The sequence below is a fragment of the Eptesicus fuscus genome, chromosome 13, assembly GCF_027574615.1.
Source record: "Eptesicus fuscus isolate TK198812 chromosome 13, DD_ASM_mEF_20220401, whole genome shotgun sequence".
Taxonomy (NCBI): Eukaryota; Metazoa; Chordata; class Mammalia; order Chiroptera; family Vespertilionidae; genus Eptesicus; species Eptesicus fuscus.
Window position 1 is genome coordinate 53027779 of NC_072485.1, and position 13656 is coordinate 53041434.

The 13656-nt window shown below is 35.6% G+C and overlaps 1 protein-coding gene across 2 annotated transcripts in view; it reads right to left on the reverse strand.

Annotated features, from left to right (window-relative positions):
- SOX6 (SRY-box transcription factor 6) overlaps positions 1-13656 on the reverse strand; it is a 557752-nt gene that overhangs the window by 283452 nt on the left and 260644 nt on the right. The window lies entirely within an intron of this gene.

Here is a 13656-nt window from a genome sequence, read left to right on the forward strand (position 1 = left end):
TGCAAATGTGGCCATTGGGGGGAAATAGACAAAGTGCACACTGGGTCTCTCTATATTATTTCTTATAACTGCATGTGAATCTATAATTACCTCAATTTTTTAAAAAGCGAACAATATAATTCGAGTTCTAATCTATTGATAAATGGAGTGTTTTTTCAGCTTTATTGATATGTAACCAACATAAATGTAAGATATTTATAGTATACAATGGGATGATTTGATACATATATACATTGTAAAAAGACTCCCCCCATCAAGCTAATAAGCACATCCATCACCTATTTACTCCTTTTTTGGAGGGGAAAGGAGTTTAAGAACACTGAAGTTCTACTCTGCTAAGATTTATACTAATCTTAGCAAATTTTAATTATACAATGCTATCCATTATAGTCACCGTGTTATACATTAGCTCTTCATACCTTATTCATCTTATAGCTGAAAGTTTGTAGCCTTTTATTAAGCTCTCCCTACTTTCCCCATCCCCCGTGCCTGGCAACTTTTAAATTTGACTTTTTTTTAGATTCCACAAGTTTTAAAAAAGGAAGACATTATGAGAGCTAAAGTAGTTAGAAGAAAACCAGATATGATACAGCTCTAGTATATTATAAAATGGATAGATGGAAAATTTAGAGAAGTAATGGGGATATAGAAGATTATTCTCAAGGAGAGAAAATGGCTGAACATAAAGTGGGTTGAACTAATTCAACTTCAACACAGTGCTGACTCTTTAGATAAGAAAGCTTGTCAGGAAGTTGTTGCGTCTTCAGGTTTCTTACTCTGAATGCTCACTAGGGAAATATTACAAAAGAACCCCATGAACCAAATTCCAATGATGTGTAGTGGCTCTAATGTGATGAAGGAATGTCCAAGTTATATTCATGTCAAAGAAAACAAAAGCACAGCAGATGTGAGGGATAAGAAGTAGGTATTACTGCTAGAAAAAAATAAGCTAGGAAAATAACATTAGGTACCAAGAAGGAATAACCCCAACCTCTGAAGATAATACTGACTACACAGCAAGTGAAGGGTAGAATAGCCACAGAAAGAGAGAGATGGTGACGCTCAGTTTTTACAATAGTTTGAATAATTAGGGCATATCTAAGAAATTTATTCACTTCTGTAACTTCACAAGTTACATACAGTTATGGTGAACTGAGAACTGAAAGGCTGTAGTTTCAGAATAGTTAAGGAGTGTATGTCTAACTTAGTGGACAATAGAAAATGAAATTATATCTAGAATCACATTCCCATTGGCAGCTGGTTTTTGAATAGGTAATGTGCACCAATAACGAGAAGAAAAGGCCATGAAAAGAGGGACTCACTGGGAATACAGCAGTGGGCAAACCAGAGAGGGTCTCTGCTCTCATTGACTTCCTCTGTTTGGTGGAGCGAGACAGACAATTAGGAGGACAAATGAACAAGAGCCTATCAGGTAGTGAGAAATGCCAAGGTGAAAATGAAGTAGAATAATATGTTAAAGAGCAAGTGGAGTCCACTTCAGATTTAGTGGTTAAGTAAGGCTTCTCTGAGGAAGAGATAATTAAGCTGAGATCTGAATGATGAGATGGAGCCATATACATGGATCTAAAGGAAAGTCATTCTAGATACAAGGGAAAGCAAATACAAAGAAACTCAGACATGCCTGAGTTGAGGGTAGGGAGAAGCCAGTGCAGCTGGAGTGGCCTGAGAAAAGGGTAAAGTAATACAAGAGGGGCCTTGAAAGCTAGAGTATGCTGTTTGTTCTAAGCAATGAATTTTATTCCAAGCATAATAGAGATTGATGATCATTGGCCAGATACCAATGTTCCGATGCCAGTAAAATGCCTAAACCCTCTGAATATCAGATAACACCATGAAGAAATAAAAGGGGGCATAATTCTAACTGACTGAAGTTAAATTCTGAAGTAATTGAGCTTACCAGAAGTGAGATCAGACTTTCTGCTATTAGTCAAAACGAGGGCTTAAGAGTTAAATTAAAATTAATAATGGGGAAATAAAACTAATACATGAGCTTTTGGACACATGAGTTTCGTGACAATAATATTTATAAGCAAACAACATTAATTTATGCCTCTTCTCTGTATTTCAAAATGACACTGTCACTGTATGTGATATTATCAGATATTTTTTAAAAGAATAATATTTAGGATTTTTTTACATTAGGTACATTGAGTAGTTTTCCCCAGTTTCCCTCTTCCACCTGAAAACAAAGGGAGATAGCTCCAAAACAACATGTTGCTTATTCACCGATTCTTAAATTTCCCATCTCTTCCCTGTCTACAAAATGAACAAAAAGTAGAAGATAAAAGATATCTCTGAGGTATCTGGGGGAAGTCCCAGTTAAAGTAATTACTGCACTCTGGAGTAGGATGGAATCTAGTGAACCATTTTTTAGCCATCCTAAAAACTACCCTTTGACTGTAGGTTGTCTTCATGTAAAAATTGTAAGTTAGTAGCTATTGCCACTGCCATGTGTCTTATTGTAAATAATTCAATACTTTGCCACATTTTCCAGTTATTTTTCATTATACCTTCAATTTTTTTTCTAGTCATCTATTTGTACATATCCAATTCCAATTCATCATGTGCAAGCAAGTACCATGCCTCTAACTTCTGCACTTCCAGTGCTAGTGGATAGACTGTATTCTATGATTTCATTGTGGGAGTACTTGTCTTAGTGATGGCTCCTTAGTTATACTCAAACCCTCAAGAATGCTATGATAGATCTAAGTGTCACAGTTATTCAACATTAAACCAAAGCCTCATCTGGCTAATAATTATGGTCATGAATTCCCTCTCAGGCCCAAAACCCATTTATAACAGCCCAGCCTTTACCTTCTTCTGGATCATGGTATCAACTAACACAACCCGCTGTTTACCAAGCTCTCAAACCATATACAGAACTCTCTGAGCCAATTACCTCTGACTTTGTCTAGAAGTACTTTCTTGCACAATGACTCTTTCAGACATCAAAAATAAGTGGCAGTTTTTATCTCCATAAAGATTCTAATATCAGGTAAAAAGAGACTGAGAATAGTAAAGGACAACTTCAAGCATAATAAAAAAAATGAATCATGAGATTGGTTCAGATGACTTGTTTAGTCTGAAAACAGTTTGAAATAGAAAATTACTAATAGTGGATGCTGAAATTTGGATATAAACTTTAAAGGAAAATCAAAGCAGCATTGAATTTTAGAATTTGGCCTTTAATGTCCTCATTTTCCAAATTAAGAAACTAGTGCTAAGAAAATCAATTTATTAACTCGTTAATTGATTATTAGGTACTACCCAGTAAGTTACCAGAGTCAGGACAAGAATGCACATCAAATCAAGGTCAGTATCTGAAAGGAACCTCAAATTAAACATTATTTATAAAAGGTGAAGATTTACAGCTAACAAATCAGCTCTTTGGCTAGAAAAAAAAGTCTATTTCAATATAAATGCTGGATGGAACAGTGGCAATAATCAACAGGATTTGCTAGTTCATTTTGAATATGAAGAGGTATTTAAGAAAAAAATTATTGTGAGCATAATATAGAGATGAGGAATTACTTTGATTCAAAAGCATACTGAACTGGAAACATTAACAAGGGGGGAAAGCATGTTTCCTAACAAACCTAGTAATCACAGACCAGCAGGAGAATGACAATACAGTCATGCCCATAGTTGAAAGAAGGGCTAAAGACATTCTATTAAGATAAAACAAGAAGAAAAAAGAAAATTGTAGTGAAGGGTCCATCAAAGGCTCTTGTGAGCTTCTGAAAAGCTCAGTAATAAAAAGAAACTAGTACTAGACATTTTCAGGAAGGTGGAACCAAAAGGTATAGAGACAGTTAAGTTCAAGCTTTCAGTAATTATAACACACACACACACACACACACACACACACACGCACGCGCACACACACACGCACACTCACACATTGCAATGCCAACTTTTTTGAGTGATGTTTTCCAACAGAGTGGAAAAAGAAGACAAAAATTGTCATCAGCAATTCTATTCCTGGTACTACACCCTAGAGGAAAAAACTCATGCACATGTATATCAGAAGACAGGTGTAAGGATGTTCATACCATCTTTGTATGAGCAGAAAACTGGAAATCATCCAGATGTCCAGATACAGAAGACAGAAGGCTATACTTCTGCGTAGCATTCCATGGGATACTGCATGGAATATTACATAAAAATTAAAATAAACTAGAGCTGTGCAGAGCAAAATTGAACTTAGAATATAATTATGAGTATAAAAAAGCAAATCACATAAAGTTACAGTGTGATATATTTAAACAAAGTTCTAAAAAATAAGTTAAATAATGTGTTATTTAGGGAAACATACAAAAATGCTTTAAAACAAAAAAAGGAAGATGATAAACACAAAGTCTCGGCAATAGTTACATCTAGGTGGAAAACAAAGAGATTGGACAGGTGAATAAAACAGGTAGATTAAATAGTATCAGTAATTTTTATTAAGTTGGATGATGAATTCACAGGTGGTTGTTTCATTTTTATACCTTACACATGTATCAATTATTACATAATAAACACATATTTAAGTTTACCACTTCCTTTTCTTTTCATTTTTTCCTTATACATATTGTATAAGAGAAAATATATAGATCTAAAATCTGCCCCCTATTACTTTTGAGAATACCAGCATAAAACTTGAAGAAGTGAATCTAATGAATTTTCCATGGAAAAAAATGCAGAATGTTAATTATCCACTCAAACTCCACCGGTTCAAAAGTCATAGGAGAATATGACATTTCATCAAAACACCTGAAAACTTCATCCTCTTTCTAAATAACAAAATGCTATGAGAGCACCTTCTTGCTTCCCAGGTCAGTAAGAGGAAAAATCAGAAGCAATTGCCTGCATCTGTTAACATTCCTAGAGAAAGACCTTTAAGAACAGAATGTTTAAAACTGAGAAGATAAAAATGGGCCAAGAAATTTGAAGTATCTTTTCAAGGCAGAAACACACAAAATGAAGTCAGGAAAATGATTCAACCCACTAGAACATTGCCAACACTGTAAATGGGAGTTGCAAAACAACAGCAAATTGAAATAATGAAGATTTGTTCATAATGTCTAGAGCTCACAGGATCCAGGATGATTATATCTTTTATAAAGTTGTATGAGAGGATGACCAGTTTCCAAAAAATCAGAATACTTACCACAAAAAACTACCAAACATAGTATTTTTCATAATTCAAAAACCAGTTCTAGCTCCTCATTTTAATCCCTAATAGTACACACTTTCAAAAATATGTTTATTTAAATTATCTGGTACTAAATAACTATTTGCTATGAATATGATACAAATTATTTAACAGGACCAAGGACACAAATATCATAGGGAAGAAAGATGTATCTTAAAAAAGAAGAAAAAAAGAATTGAAATGAAGTTATAATGAATATTTATGTGTTTCTTATACAAAATTCCAAAACTTTTCCAATTTCTCCCATGAATGAGAAATATAAAGAAAGGTTTGGATCTGAGATACTCTAAACACTTCACCAATACAATTTTTAAATTTTTAATTTTTGAATTGAAGATGTGGCAAAAACCTAATATCCATAAATTTTGCCTTAAAAGATCCTTTTTATGCTTTATCATGGTATGAATGTTAATTTTTTTTTAGCCTGGGCTTTTATTCAATTTTTTTTTAACAGAACACATTACTCTTAAAAATTGCTCTAAAAACCTCATCCAAGCCTTTACCAACCTCTCTCACTGACAACAGCAGGGAAGGTTTATTACTAGAGGGCTGGTGCAAGGGGAGGGGGGTCCCTCAGCCCAGACTTCACCATCTCCAATCTGGGACCCCTTGGGGGATGTCCGACTTAACTGGCAGTCGGACATCCCTCTCACAATCCGGGACTGCTGGCTCCCAACTGCTCGCCTGCCTGCAAGCCTGATCACCCCCTAACCACTCCCCTGCCAGCCTGATAGATGCTAACTGCTAACTGCTCTCCTCCCAGCCCAATTGCCCCCAACTGCCCTCCCCTGCCAGCCCAGTTGCCCCCCAACTGCCCTCCCCTGCAGGCCTGGTCGCCCCCAACTACCCTCCCCTGTTGGCCCAGTCACCCTTAACTGCCCTCTCCTGCCGGCCTGGTTTCCCCTAACTGCCCTTCCCTGATGTCCTGATCCCCCACAACTACCCTCCCCTGCCGGCCATCTTGTGGTGGCCATCTTTACCACATGGGGGCAGCCACCTTTGACCACGTGGGGGCGGCCATCTTGTGCGAGGGTGTGAGGGTCAATTTGCATATTACCTCTTTATTATATAGTATTTCAAATCTTTACACAACCCTACAAGGTATCATTTATCCAGTTTTACAGATGAGGGAACTGAAGCACAAAATATAATTTGTTCAAGGTCCCACAGCTAGAAAACAATGTTGGTTATATTTTTGAGCACTTACTATGTTCTGGAAATGTTCTAAATGTTTTAGGTGCATTAACTAAATCTTGATCCTCATGATAGCACTATAATTATGTATATTTTTTGGTTGAGGAAACTGAGGCACAGAGAGGTGTCCTATGTCACCCACCTGGCAAATGCTGGACTGAGTTTCAAACAGGCGGTCTAGTTCCAGAGCCCACACCCTTAATCAGTAGGCTTCATTATCTCTCTAAATATTAGAACATATAGTCAAACCCAGATCTAGTTCATTCAAGAACACATGACTTTCAAAAATGAGTTTTTCCTTTGTTTAAACCATATCACATTCCTCATCTGGTACAGCAAAGCTATCAAATGAGCAATACACACCAACATATAGGCTAACTAAATATAATTCAGAGAAAATATATGTAGAAATCCAAATTATTATTTAGAGATGTGAATAATGATAATAATCCATCAGATATACACATAAACATGTGTTCATTCTTGCGCTGGGTAACAGCTGCATAATCCATTGGAAAGCCTATCCCACCAGGAATCCAACGCTCAAATGCTCATGCCCTTTCTCTACATATAGTCAAATGAATCCACATACTTTCACTAGCATGATAGTTCGAAGCACACAATTCCACTGGACAAATACTCTAATTCCTGATCAACAAGATATGAAGCTGTACCTAAACCCTGCATACTTTCCATTAAGTTGATGGCCTCTATCAAAGAGGGCTCACTTAGTGGACTGTTTCTATATAACCACAAGCTTTATCACTCCCTCCTGGTCACAATAATTATTACCTAAGAAATAAGTCTTTTAAAAGGGTCAGAAAGTCAGAAGGAAGGATTTACTTTGTCAAGAGTTGAGATTTACATCACTATCCCTTTCTTTACAATCTCACAGGATGCCAGAACCTGACCCAAACTAGTTCATTCGGCCTAGGATCATATACTTCGGAGTGTGATACAGAAGACATGATAGTAGCTGAAGCACTATTATTAAAGAGAGATTAAAACAGCTGTACATTATGCTGAAGCACTCACTACTCCCTTTACAAACAGACGGTCCTGGATTACAAGCAGCACTTGACCATTTAAATCACGACAACAACCAGATTTAACCAGCTGGGCCATATTCTCCTAGGCAATGCCTGTTGACCTCCTCAGTCACAGCTGCTCAAATGAAATTCTCATTAGACAACTTATTTTCAGAAGCCAAAGGACTCTCTGATTAAATATAAGTATTTAGATATAGAAGTCCTTTTTAAAGTATTCATTTTCTGACAACTGTCGCTTATGTTAGAGCCCAGCTACATTGGCAACAAGATGGGTGATACAAGGATAACTAAAATTCATCATTTAATCACAGTTGGAGGATTTTTATCTTGGAAGCATCTTAACCTACATCTATTAATCAAAGTCTTTCTGCACACTTTACCCACCAATATAAACAATGTTTTAAAAGGCAGATTCTGATAGTTTTATTCATTCTATATATCTATCCATACATCTGTGCATTTATCTAATTATCTATCAACCTACCTACTTCTCTGTGACAAAAAAAAACAACAAACAAAAACAAAACAAACACCAAGGTTAAATTGACAGAAAAAAATGTTGCTGATTTTCCCACCGATCTCACTTTCAGAGGAGGCACTTCAAACAGAACACCTTTGTTCATCAGTGTTTCAGCAAACCAGTGCAAACACTGCTCTGGAGAGCGCATTTCTTGAAGGTATGGCAGATAAAACACTGGAGAATTATTTGGTTGATCAAAGAATCTGCCTGTAAGAGAATAACTTTCCTATTACTAGGTGCAGAGTTTCTATCTTGTAGATATTCTTTCAAAATAGACCACAATAAATAAACCTTTTATAAAACAGTTCCTGTATTTGAGGGGAAGTGAGGGGAAGGAGGGGATATTTAGTCTGATAGAGTCAAAACATTCTCCAGACCAAGAATTACTCGGGAAAGGTTATTTATTATGCCAGTCACACAGGCTTGTCACTCATGAGGTATGGGCTTCAAACCAGGAAGCAGACAGGAAGTAGAGGTGGGTTATGTATTTCAAAGCTTTTACATATTCCATGGGATAAGAGATGTCTCAAAGGAGGAGATGGACCTGGGGTTTTAAAGGGTCAAATCCAGGCAAATATGGTGGAGCTATTATATCTCCTCAGACCTAGAATATAATTACTATAGAATCCAAAATCTATCAGAAACTTTTTAATGGCCTTTTCTATGATTATTTCTCTTCTCTCATTATACTGTTCTGTTCTATTGCTCCAAGCAATAGAACAGAACAGTATAATAATCAAAACTAGGAATCAAACTCAAAATTAAAAATAGAAATCCTCATTGCTTCTTATTTCTAAAACATGTTCCTCTACTTTTTTTTAATTATTATTAACTAGAGGCCCGGTGCACAGATTCATACACTGGTGGGGTCCCTTGGCCTGGTCTGCAGGGATTGGGCCAAAACTGGCTCTCCAACATCCCCCGAGGGGTCTTGGATTGCAAGAGGGTGGTTCTAAGGTGATGCACCCTGGAATCGGGCTCCCTCCTCTCTGGTTCCGGGTGTGTCACCTGAGAACTGCCAATGCCAAGTGACCACAGATGGACAGCTCCTACGTTGAGCGTCTTCCCCCTGGTGTTCAGTGTGCATCATAGCTACTGGCCGGTAGGCCGGTCAGCTGGTCACTTAATCTTTTATATATATAGATTGTGTTACCACCCTTCTATTCACCCAAAGTTTAAAAACTCTGAGTTACCTTTGAACCACCCCTGTCTCTTGGTCTCCTCACTTAAATGTCACATCCTAATATCTTTTCCATATGCACCCCTTCTTCCTTTCTCCTTTCTGCCACCTTAGTCCTGGACCTCATTATCTCGAGCCTGAAACAATTTCCTTAATGTCTCTCCATGCTCCCATATATCCTATACAATTCTGCCAGATTAATCTCCCTGGGAAAAAGCTCTAATCCATCACTTTATTGTACTAAAAAATAGTCAATGATTCCTCCATAAACTTCAATATAAAGTTCAAACTCTTTAGCCAAGAATTAAAGGCCCTCTATAATCTGAATACAACCTACATTTTCAGTCACATATTCCATATGTATTTTTGCATATTTTTATAAGGAAGATGGTCCCCTCTCTTTACACTTTTGCAAAATTGTCCTTGCTCTTCTTGGCCCTTTGCTTTCCATATAAATTTTCCAATCACCTTTAAGTGCCCTACCACTAAACATTCACAAATCCAGTTGTGATTTTTATTAAAAACTTATTGAATTTGTAGATTAAAGTGGTAAGAATTTTTTTGTTTTTCTTAAATTTATTGGGGTGACATTGATTAATAAAATTATAGAAGATTTAGGTGTATAATTCTATACTATATCATCTGTATATTATATTGTGTATTCACCAACCCAAGTCAAGAGATTTCAGTTTATTATGTTATTTAGTGTTGCTACCCATAAATATAATATAACTCTCCATTTATCCAAATATTTTATGTCAATAAGTTTTATAATTTTCTTTTTTAAAATATATATTTAATGATTTCAGACATGAAGGAAGAGAGAGAGAGAAATATCAATGATGTGAAAGAATCATTGATTGGCTGCTTCCTGCACACCCCTACTGAGTATCAAGCCTGCAACCTAGGCATGTGCACTGACCGGGAATTGAACAGCAATCTCTTGGTTCATATGTCCATGTTCATCTGCTGAACCATGCCAGTCAAGCTACAATTTTCTTAAAGGACGTGTATTTTTTTTTCTTTTTATCTTTTGACCTCTTCACCCATTTCTCCCACCATCACCCTTTTGGGTTTTTTTGTTTGTTTGTTTGTTTGTTTGTTTTAGAATCCACATAAAAGTGAGATCAAATGGTATTTGTCTTTCTGTGCCTGACTTATTTCACTTAATATAATGTCCTTGAGGTCCATCCATATTGCTATAAATGGCAAGATTTCATTATTTTTATGGCTGAATCATATTCCATTATATATATATAAAATCACCTATTCTTTATCCATTTCCCCATCCATTGACACTTAGGTTACTTCCATATTTTGGCTGTTGTAAATAATGCTGCAATGAACATGGTGATACATATATCTTTTTGAGTTAGTGTTGGGTGTATTTTTTCCCAGATAAACACCCAGAAGTAAAATCCATCTATCTATGGTGGTTCTATTTTTATTTTTTTTAGTAACCTCCATACTGTTTTCCATAGTGGTTACACCAGTTTACATTCTCACCAACAATGCATAAGAGTTCTCTTTTCTCCACATCCTCACCAACACTTGTAATGTCTTGTCCTTTTTATAATAGCCATTCTAAAGTTATATAGATTCTTTATATATTTTGGATATTAGCCCTTTATCAGACATATGATTTACAAGTATTTTCTCACATTCCATCAGATGCCTTTTCATTTTGTTGATGGTTTCCTTTGCTGCGCAGAAACTTTTTAGTATGATATAGTCCCACTTATCAAGTTTTCTTTTTGTTGCTTTTTTTTTTTTGGTGTCAGTTTCAAAATGTCATCACCAAAACCAATATCAAGGAGCTACTACCTATGTTTTCTTCTAAGAGTTTTATGATCAACTACAATAAAAACAAATCAAGCACTTGGAGGCTAAATAGTATGCTATTAAACAATGGTTGGGTTACCAAAGAGATCACAGAAGAAATTAAAAACATCCTGGAAACAAATGGCAATGAAAACACAACAATCCTAAATCTAAGAGACACAGTGAAAGCAGTCCTGAGAGGGAAGTGCATAGCACTACAGGCCTACCTCAAAAAACAAGAAAAACTGATAATAAATTATCTAACCCTACAACTTCAAGAATTAGAAAGAGAGCAATAAGAAAAGCCCAGACTGAGCAGAAGGAAGGAGATAATAAAGATCAGAGTGGAAATAAATGACATAGAGACAAAAAAAATACAAAAGATCAATAAAACCAAGAACTGGTTCTTTGAAAGGATAAACAAGACTGATGAACCTCTAGTCAGGCTCACAAAGGAACAAAGAGAGAGAACCCAAATAAGCAAAATCAGAAATGAAAGGGGTGAAATAACAACTGACCCCACAGAAATACAAAGGATTGTAAAAAAAAAAAAATACTATGAACAACTCTATTCCAACAAAATGGACAACCTAGATGAAGTGGACATATTCCTAGAAAAAGATAATCTTCCAAAACTCAATCAGGAAGAATAAAAAAATCTGAAGAGGTCGATAACTATGGAGGAAATTGAATCAGTAATCAAAAAAAAAACTTCCAGCAAACAAAAGCTCAGGTCCAGACAGCTTCACATGGAAGGTTTACCAAACATTCAAAGAAGAACTAAAATCTACCCTCCTCAAACTATTCCAAAAAATTCAAGAGGAAGGCACACTTTTAAGCTCTTTCTATAAAGCCAGCATTATCCTAATCCCAAAACCAGATAAAGACACTACAGAGGAAGAGAAGTACAGGCTAATATCCCTGATGAACATACTAGTAGATGCTAAAATCCTCAACAAAATTCTAGCAAATTGGAAGAACTAAGACTGTCATTATTTGCAGATGACATGATATTGTACATAGAACTCTAAAGACTCCATCAAAAAAACTACTAGATTTAATAAATAAATTTGACATTATAGCAGGATCCAAAATTAACACCCAGAAATCTATGGCTTTTTTATACACCAATAATTAACTCGCAGAAAGGAGAAACTAAAAAAAAGAAATCCCATTTACCATTGCACCAAAAAAATTAAGATACCTAGGAATAAACTTAACTAAGGAGGTAAAAGACCTGTACTCAGAAAACTAAAGGACATTGGAAAAAAGAGATGGAAGAAGACCTAAATAAATGGAAGAATATACTGTGTTCATGGACTGGTAGAGTCACACACATCATTAAAATGTCCATATTACCCAACGCAATCTATAGATTCAATACACTCCCCATTAAAATACCAATGGCATATTTCATAAACGTAGAACAAAGTCTCCATAAATTCATCTGAAATTTAAAAAAACGAATAGCTGCAGCAATATTATCTAGAATCTCTCAGTAATTCACCCATACATTTATTCATATTTTAAATATAGTCCAGAATGTCATGATAATCTAATTTCATGAATTATAGATTAATAGGAGAAATTAGAAATTATTCACAACTAAGCAAGAAGTAGCAGCCTACAATCTAAAGAGGAAAAACAAACACATACACACACACACACACACACACACACACACACACACACACACTGAAAATTATATCCTATATCAAACAAACTCAAGAACTCCAAAATTTCAGCACTGCAAGGAAATAATCATAAAGCCAAACAGTCTTAATTATCCCAATGATCTCTGGGGGCATCATTACATTATAGCATGGTAAAATAACTGACATTTATAATATTATAATCATTGTGATACCTCCAATTTATGAAGTTTGCAGTTCATATGCGACTTTTTATATTCATTATTATAGTTAATTCTCAAAATGTTTGAGTTACCAAGTCAGGTATAGGTACCATAGCAAATTTTAAATTTTGTGGCTCAGGGATATTGTAGAACTTACCCAGGGTCATGTCAATTGTTAGATAGGTATTGGAGTTCATAGGCTACTGCATCATGACTTCAAATCATCATATAATATTTACTTTTATGCTATCTATTGTGGTTAGTAAGACAGAAAAGCATGTAATACATTCTAGAAATTTCCACAAAAATTGTTGATGTGCTAAACACATCCACAAAAATTAATTTGAAACTCCCACAAAATTTAATTTGAAAGTTTTTAAACTTTTGAGCCCTTGAAGGAATAAAATTCAGTAACATGAAAAATTCCCTTATATCAAATCCCCATTTCCCAAATGCCACAGAGATTTAAACCTACAATGTTAGTAGTAAATCCAGAACCATTAATTATCCTACATTTTAAAGTCTAAAATCTGTACATAAAAAAATAAAAGAACATGCACATTATAGCAATCACTTAGATTTGATTTATTTAACTGAAAACATAGAAGCATCAGAGGGAAGGTAGGGATGGAGGTGGCAGGGGAGAGATTAACCAAAGAACTTGTATGCATACTAGTATATGCATAACCCAAGGACACAGGCAACAGTGTGTGAAGGCCTGGGGGGTGGGGAGTGGCAGGTATTACATGCAGGAAAGAGGAGATTAATGGGGGTGGGGGAAAGGGAGACATCTGTAATACTTTCAACAATAAAGATAAA